The following is a 6518-nucleotide window of genomic DNA, read 5'->3' as shown; positions in this document are numbered from 1 at the left end:
ATGAGTAAATTAATGGAACAAATGAAGTTGAAAATGATATTCACTAACTGTGGGTGTCTTTTTCAGGACCCTTCTAGTAGAGAAGTAGTTGGATATGGAGAGAAGAGTGGAGGACTTTACAAGCTGAAGCTGGACAAGAAGTGTAAGGCAACTGAAGAACAAAAAGATAGAGTAAGTGAGGAGCAGAATAAAGTCATTGTTAATGGAGTTTCTATACCAGGTTAAAAGGCTCTAGGGAGTCAATGGGTGTAAGAAGAAAATTTTGAGTAGTAAGCCTAGAGAAAATTTAGACTTATTACATACCAAATTAGGACATACTTCCTTATCTAAGATGAGAAATTTGAGTATTTGTGACTGTAATGGAGCTTCTAAATATTTTTGTAATACATGTTATTTGGCAAAACCTCTCACAAATTACCTTTCAATCCAAGTTCTTCAATTGCAGATTCTATTTTGGATTTGGTTCATATGGATTTATGGGGTCCATATCAAACTAAAAATTTGACAAGAGCAAGTTATTTTCTCACTATCTTGGATGATCATTAAAGAGTGACCTGGAATTTTTTGACGTTAAATAAGGAACAGGTTAAACAGGTGGTACAAATTTTCATTAAATATGTACAAAATCATTATAATACCTCTATTAAAGTGATCAGAAGTGACAACATGACTAAAATATTTCAGTTAGAATGTTCCATAATAATGAAAGAAAAAGGTATTTTACACCAAAGAAGTGTGGCAGGGAGTCCACAACAGTATGAGAGGTTGAAAGGAAGCATATGCATCTCATATAGACAACAAAGGCAATGAGAATACATGCTAGTCTACCCAAGAATATGTGGGGTGGATGTGTGCTTGCAGCAACTCACATCATCAATTTGTTAGTGCAGTGTTGAATTGGGAAGTACCTTTTGAAATATTAATGAAAAGAATAACAAAGTATGAGCATCTGAAAGTTATAAGATGTTTATGCCATGCTGGTTACAGGCATAGAATAGGGGATAAGTATGTATCTAAAGGAACTAGATGTGTGCTGATTGGATATCCTAGTGACCTAAAGGGATACAAAGTATTTGATTTGGAATCAAAGCAAATATTTGTATCTCAAGATGTAATGTTTAAAGAAAATATTTTTCCTTATAAGCAAAATGACAAGGAATATGATGAAAATACTAGAATTATTACTTTGAATTTTGAGACATCAGATGAGATGCTTGATGATATTTTACAAGAAATTCCACTAAGAGAGGAAGAAAACCAAGTGGAAGATGTGAATGAGGTGACACAAGAAGTATTAGAATAAGATGTTCAAACACTAAGTGAAGACATAAGTGAAAAAATAACTCATTAAGAGCAGAAAGAGGCATTTCAAGAACAGAACATGCAGCAAGAGGCATTGAGAAGATCCATAGCGGCTTTGAATATGACAAGAGGCTGCATCAAGGATATTAATTAAGAGATTGATCAAAAGGATGTGAATTTAGCACATGCTTCTCTCAATAATGTAATGAAGATAGATCAACTTAATACATACTGAGAAGCTTCAAAGGATACAAGATGGGTGAAGGCAATGCAGGAAGAGTTACAGGCAATAGATAGCAATGGAACATGAGAATTAGTTAATTTACCATAAGTAAAGAAAGCTGTTGACATCATGTGGGTTTATGCTGTAAAACTGGATCCAAATGGAAAGATTGTGAGATTGAAGGCCGGCAAGGTTGGTAACAAGAGGGGATAGACAAGTGAAAGGAAAGGATTATAAGGCTACTTTTTCACTAGTGGCTAAGTTTGTGAGAATCATATTATTATTATTATTATTATTATTATTATTACTATTACGTACTATTACTATTAAAGCTTTTCAAAGAATGTTTAGGTGTCACGTGGCGTTCTCCATCATATATTATTTCTCAATCCATACCATTAATTTACACTCAAAGGTTAACCACATGTTTTGTGCTCTTAGAAATGTGTGCTAAGAAACTCTAAAATTTACATGGCGCAGACTTTAAGATAGGTTGCATCAAATTTAACATTTGGCAAACCAATTTGTTTGTGCTTCCGTATACAATTATCTCTAGCTAGTAAAATCTTTCGTCATAGTTTAGAATCCATTTTCAAATCTGACATATACATGCATAGAAACGTGGTAGACATATGAAAAAATTAAACTCCGATAATGTTTTTGCATTTTTAAACCCAAACTAGGGTTGTATTTAGAAATGCCACAATACATATATACCATATACATTTTTTCTTTCTTTTATTTAGTCTTTCTCTAGTTTAATTTGTAATCTATGTTCAGAATTATATCTACATTTTTAATTCTATATTAGAAAGAAGCTTTCTACAGAAGTTTACACGCTACATGACACTGTTCAACATTAATTATTTTTCATTTCAAATTACCAATTTACATCCAAAAGTTAATTGTGTATTTTCTGCTCCTGGGAATGTGTGGTGAGTGTTTACGTAAATTATATTTAATTAGACACTAAAACTGACGTGTCGCAGACTTTGAGATAGACAACAAATTGTACATTTGGCAAACCAATTTGTTGGTGCTTATGTAAACAGTTACATCCTTGCCTAGTCAAATCTTTGGTTATAGTTTAGAATCTATATATATTCTTGTATGAATAGTGTCTAACATCGTGTACATGCATATAAACATGACCGACACATGAAAAAATTATACTCCTACTTTGTTTTTATATTTATTAACCTAAACAGGGATTGTATTTAGGGATAATACTATCCATATTTTTATTAATGCACCATAAAAAAAATAAAAAAAAAATATTAAAAAAAAAACCTTCATTTTTTTCCTCCAATTTATAATCCTACCATGTATTTAATTACATTTATTAACCCAAACAAGGGTTATATTTAGGGACACTATCTGTATTTTTATAAATGCACCATAAATTTTTTTCCCCTCTAGTTTATAATCTATATATATTCATATCCACGTCTTCATATATCTATATTTATATCTATACAATATTAAATAAAGTTCTCTAAAAAGTGTAGGTGCCATGTATGGCGCTCTCATTCATTCATTATTTCTGATTCCACATCATCAATATATATACATTCAAAGGTTAGTTGCATGTTTTGTTCAAACACTAAAACAATGTATGTTTAGACACTAAAACAGATTTGTCAAGGACTTGGAGATAGGTAGTAACATTTTACACTTAAAAAAACCAATTTATTAGTACTTCTAGAAAAAATTATATCTCTAATCATAGTTTAGAATCCATATTCATATCTAATACATACATGCATAAAAACGTGACAAACAAATGAAGAAAATTTTATAATACAAAGGGGTTATTGTATAAGAGAGACTTTTTAAGTCTTCACTTTCATTGATATTAAGGAGAAAATTCTAATGTAATCATATGATTTTTTATTACCATAATTTTTTACAATGGATGTCTGGGACTATTTGTTTTTTTTTTTAATTTATATTTAATTAGTAATTTTAATTCAAAAATATTTTTTTTAATTATTTTAAATATATTATTAATTTCCATAAATTAATTTTTAATTTTTTTGATTTTTTATATAAATTTTCTATTCATTAATAATCAAAATAACCATTAAACCAAACAATCAAAATTAAAAAGTATTAGTTGCCCACTTTAAAAAAATTGTAGTAGTCAAGAGTACGTCATATGACTACCTTGGAATTCTCTTTTAGGGGAAAAAGTAACAATACTTAAGGTTATCATCCTTGAAATAGTATATACTTGTAGGAATTTAAGACTAGTTTTTTTAAATCAAGAAATTGATCTAACCACTCAGCCTAACCTCAGAGCTTACCCCCTCATGCGTATGTAATCCCTAGCTAGTATGGTGGGATCAAGAGATGATGAGCTCCTAACCACATGACTTCTTTTCATAGTTCCATCTAAGTCAACATTAACCCATCAAGTGGAAATTAGGTGCTATATTCTAGCCTACCATCAACACCCCCTATGTGGTAGGGTATGGGTAAACATCAACCATGTAAAATACTCTTGTGCGTCCAAATATAGTGAACATGAGAGTAAAGTGTTTGAATCTAAATCTTTATAAAAATGACATTAAAAGAAAAAGGCAAATTTAAATAGACAGACGAATATTATAGTTTTCACGATACTAGATTTCAATTAAATTGTTAAGTATCTGAAAAACTTAACACGGATTAATCTAAAATGAATTTTAATCATATATCCAATATCAATAAATAAATAAATAAATAAATAAACAAAAAATCCAATATCCAAAATTGCAATATTTGATGCGTCTTAAAGGTTAAGGGGTGGCTGTTGGAGAACAACAGACGGATCTTGATCACTAAAATTCCATCTCTCCAGGTTAAGTATTGGACCCACAAAAGCTACTAAGAAAAAAAAAAAAGCCAAACAAAGCCACAAGAAACAAGAAAGAATAAGAGAATGAAAGCACCAATCAACATGCTTCATTAAGATCCAAATTGATAATGATGTTTAGTCACTCCTTAATAAATTATGCTTAACAATGTTAAACAACACAAGGACAATATTAATGATTGAATACTAAAGTTAAAGATCAGATAATTAATGAACCACAAAATTATTACACCTTCCACTTCATAAACCAGGTTTTAGGAAACATGATATATTATGAATTATTATTACACCTGCATTTATATAGTATTCATCATATATATACTATCTCATCTTCTTTTTTTTTTCTGAGATCATCCTCAAACCCTAAAAACAAACAAACTCGAGATCGAACCGCCGAAATGATTAATCTTAAACATACTTGATGCCCTACAGTTAGTACCAGAAAATCTCCTGGTTTAAAACAATGACAATTAAGTTGAAACCCCATCATTTTAAGCCAATCATACTGTCCAAATTTAGTAAAAAAATAATAATGAAGAAATGTCAACGAATAAATAATTTATATTACAAGCCAAAAGATGAGGAGAAATCATAATAATAATATAAGAAAAAAGGCTTTAGCATGATAAAATTATTAGACAGAAGAAGAAGAAAAGACTAGGTTATGTTATGTCAAATGAAGTCATGTAATAATTAAAGGTTATATAAATATATGGTATAAAACTATATAATATAATATGTTACAAATTAAGTATATAAATATGCATGATTATATATGATTAATGAATAGAGAGTAAGTAGTGCCAAAAAATAAAATAAAAATTATGTAAGTTGTTATTGGGAAGCTTTTGTGTCCCCAAGGAAGCATGCTGAAACATACAGTTGGATGTACTGATGTATGATGCTTCCTCCGACAGAGAATGTCTCAAAGTTCAAAGGTTGCCTTTCTATACATGATTTAGGACCACTGTTACTGCCCTAGTGCAAAAGAAAATTATACCTTAAAAGACACATAAATAGAAAGATAGAGAGAGAAATTTAAAGGATGATGAAATACCCATTGGATAACAAGATAAAATGATTAAGGATATAGTAGTTTATAGTATTATTTACGATCAATCTGAGTCATATTAAAATGATCTAATGATTTATATGTATAAATTGATTTGTGCTGGTTTTGGGTTTATTTTGAGTTTGAATTGTCAATTGGTTATACTCCCATAATAATAAAGATTTTTCGGTCTTGTAATCAATTATGACTCGTTTTTGCCGTGAGTGACAAGCGTGTAATTTGAATCTAGTTTGTGTCATTTTCAGGTTGCTAAATCAGCCAGTTGTGCCAAACTCGGTTATATAGATTGTTTAATTTAATCGATTCACGCAAATTTATTTCAACAACTTAGAACCAACTAATTTCATGCAATTCAAGACGATGTTAGATTGTTTCGAGTCATCAAGTTCGTGTAACATGTAACAATAATGTTTAAGTATATTTTTAAAAGGCCAAAAAAAAAAGAAAAAGAAAAAAGAGATTGCATTATTTGTAACTATCAAAATATTAATGAGATGAGAAAGAAAGAGTGTTGAAAGAAGGACCCTCAAAGGTTGATAATATCTACTATTAATGACTAAATGGCCTACATGGCCCTATATTTATTGGCTTTTGGGGTTTCTTTCCTTTCTTTTCTTCAAGTGCCCACTCGAATAACCTGTACCTGCCAATACAGTACCACACGGCTTCACTTTTTTTTCCTCTCCTTTATTTTCCTTATTTTTTTTTTGAATTATTCTTATCTGTCCTAAATTATTATAGTCTCTGTGTTTCAATATTAATGCACCGATTGTAAACAAAAACATATTAATGCATCAGTTGTCTAATTTAACCATTTTGTTTTTACAAATATCAATATATAAGGCATTTTAGGTTCATTTTTATGCATATATCAACATCTTAATCTTTTTATACTATATTATTTACATCAAATAGAGATTATTTATGATATATAAAATATTTATTTATTGTAACTAATAAATAATGGAGATAATATATTAATAATTATAGATTATCGGTAAACATATGTACTACTATGTATATTTGTAAATTTATTTATCAAAGTAATGCATTTAATTTAAATC

This window comes from Chenopodium quinoa, unplaced genomic scaffold (assembly GCF_001683475.1).
Source record: "Chenopodium quinoa cultivar QQ74 unplaced genomic scaffold, ASM168347v1, whole genome shotgun sequence".
NCBI classification, from domain to species: Eukaryota; Viridiplantae; Streptophyta; class Magnoliopsida; order Caryophyllales; family Amaranthaceae; genus Chenopodium; species Chenopodium quinoa.
This window is presented reverse-complemented; position numbering follows the sequence as displayed.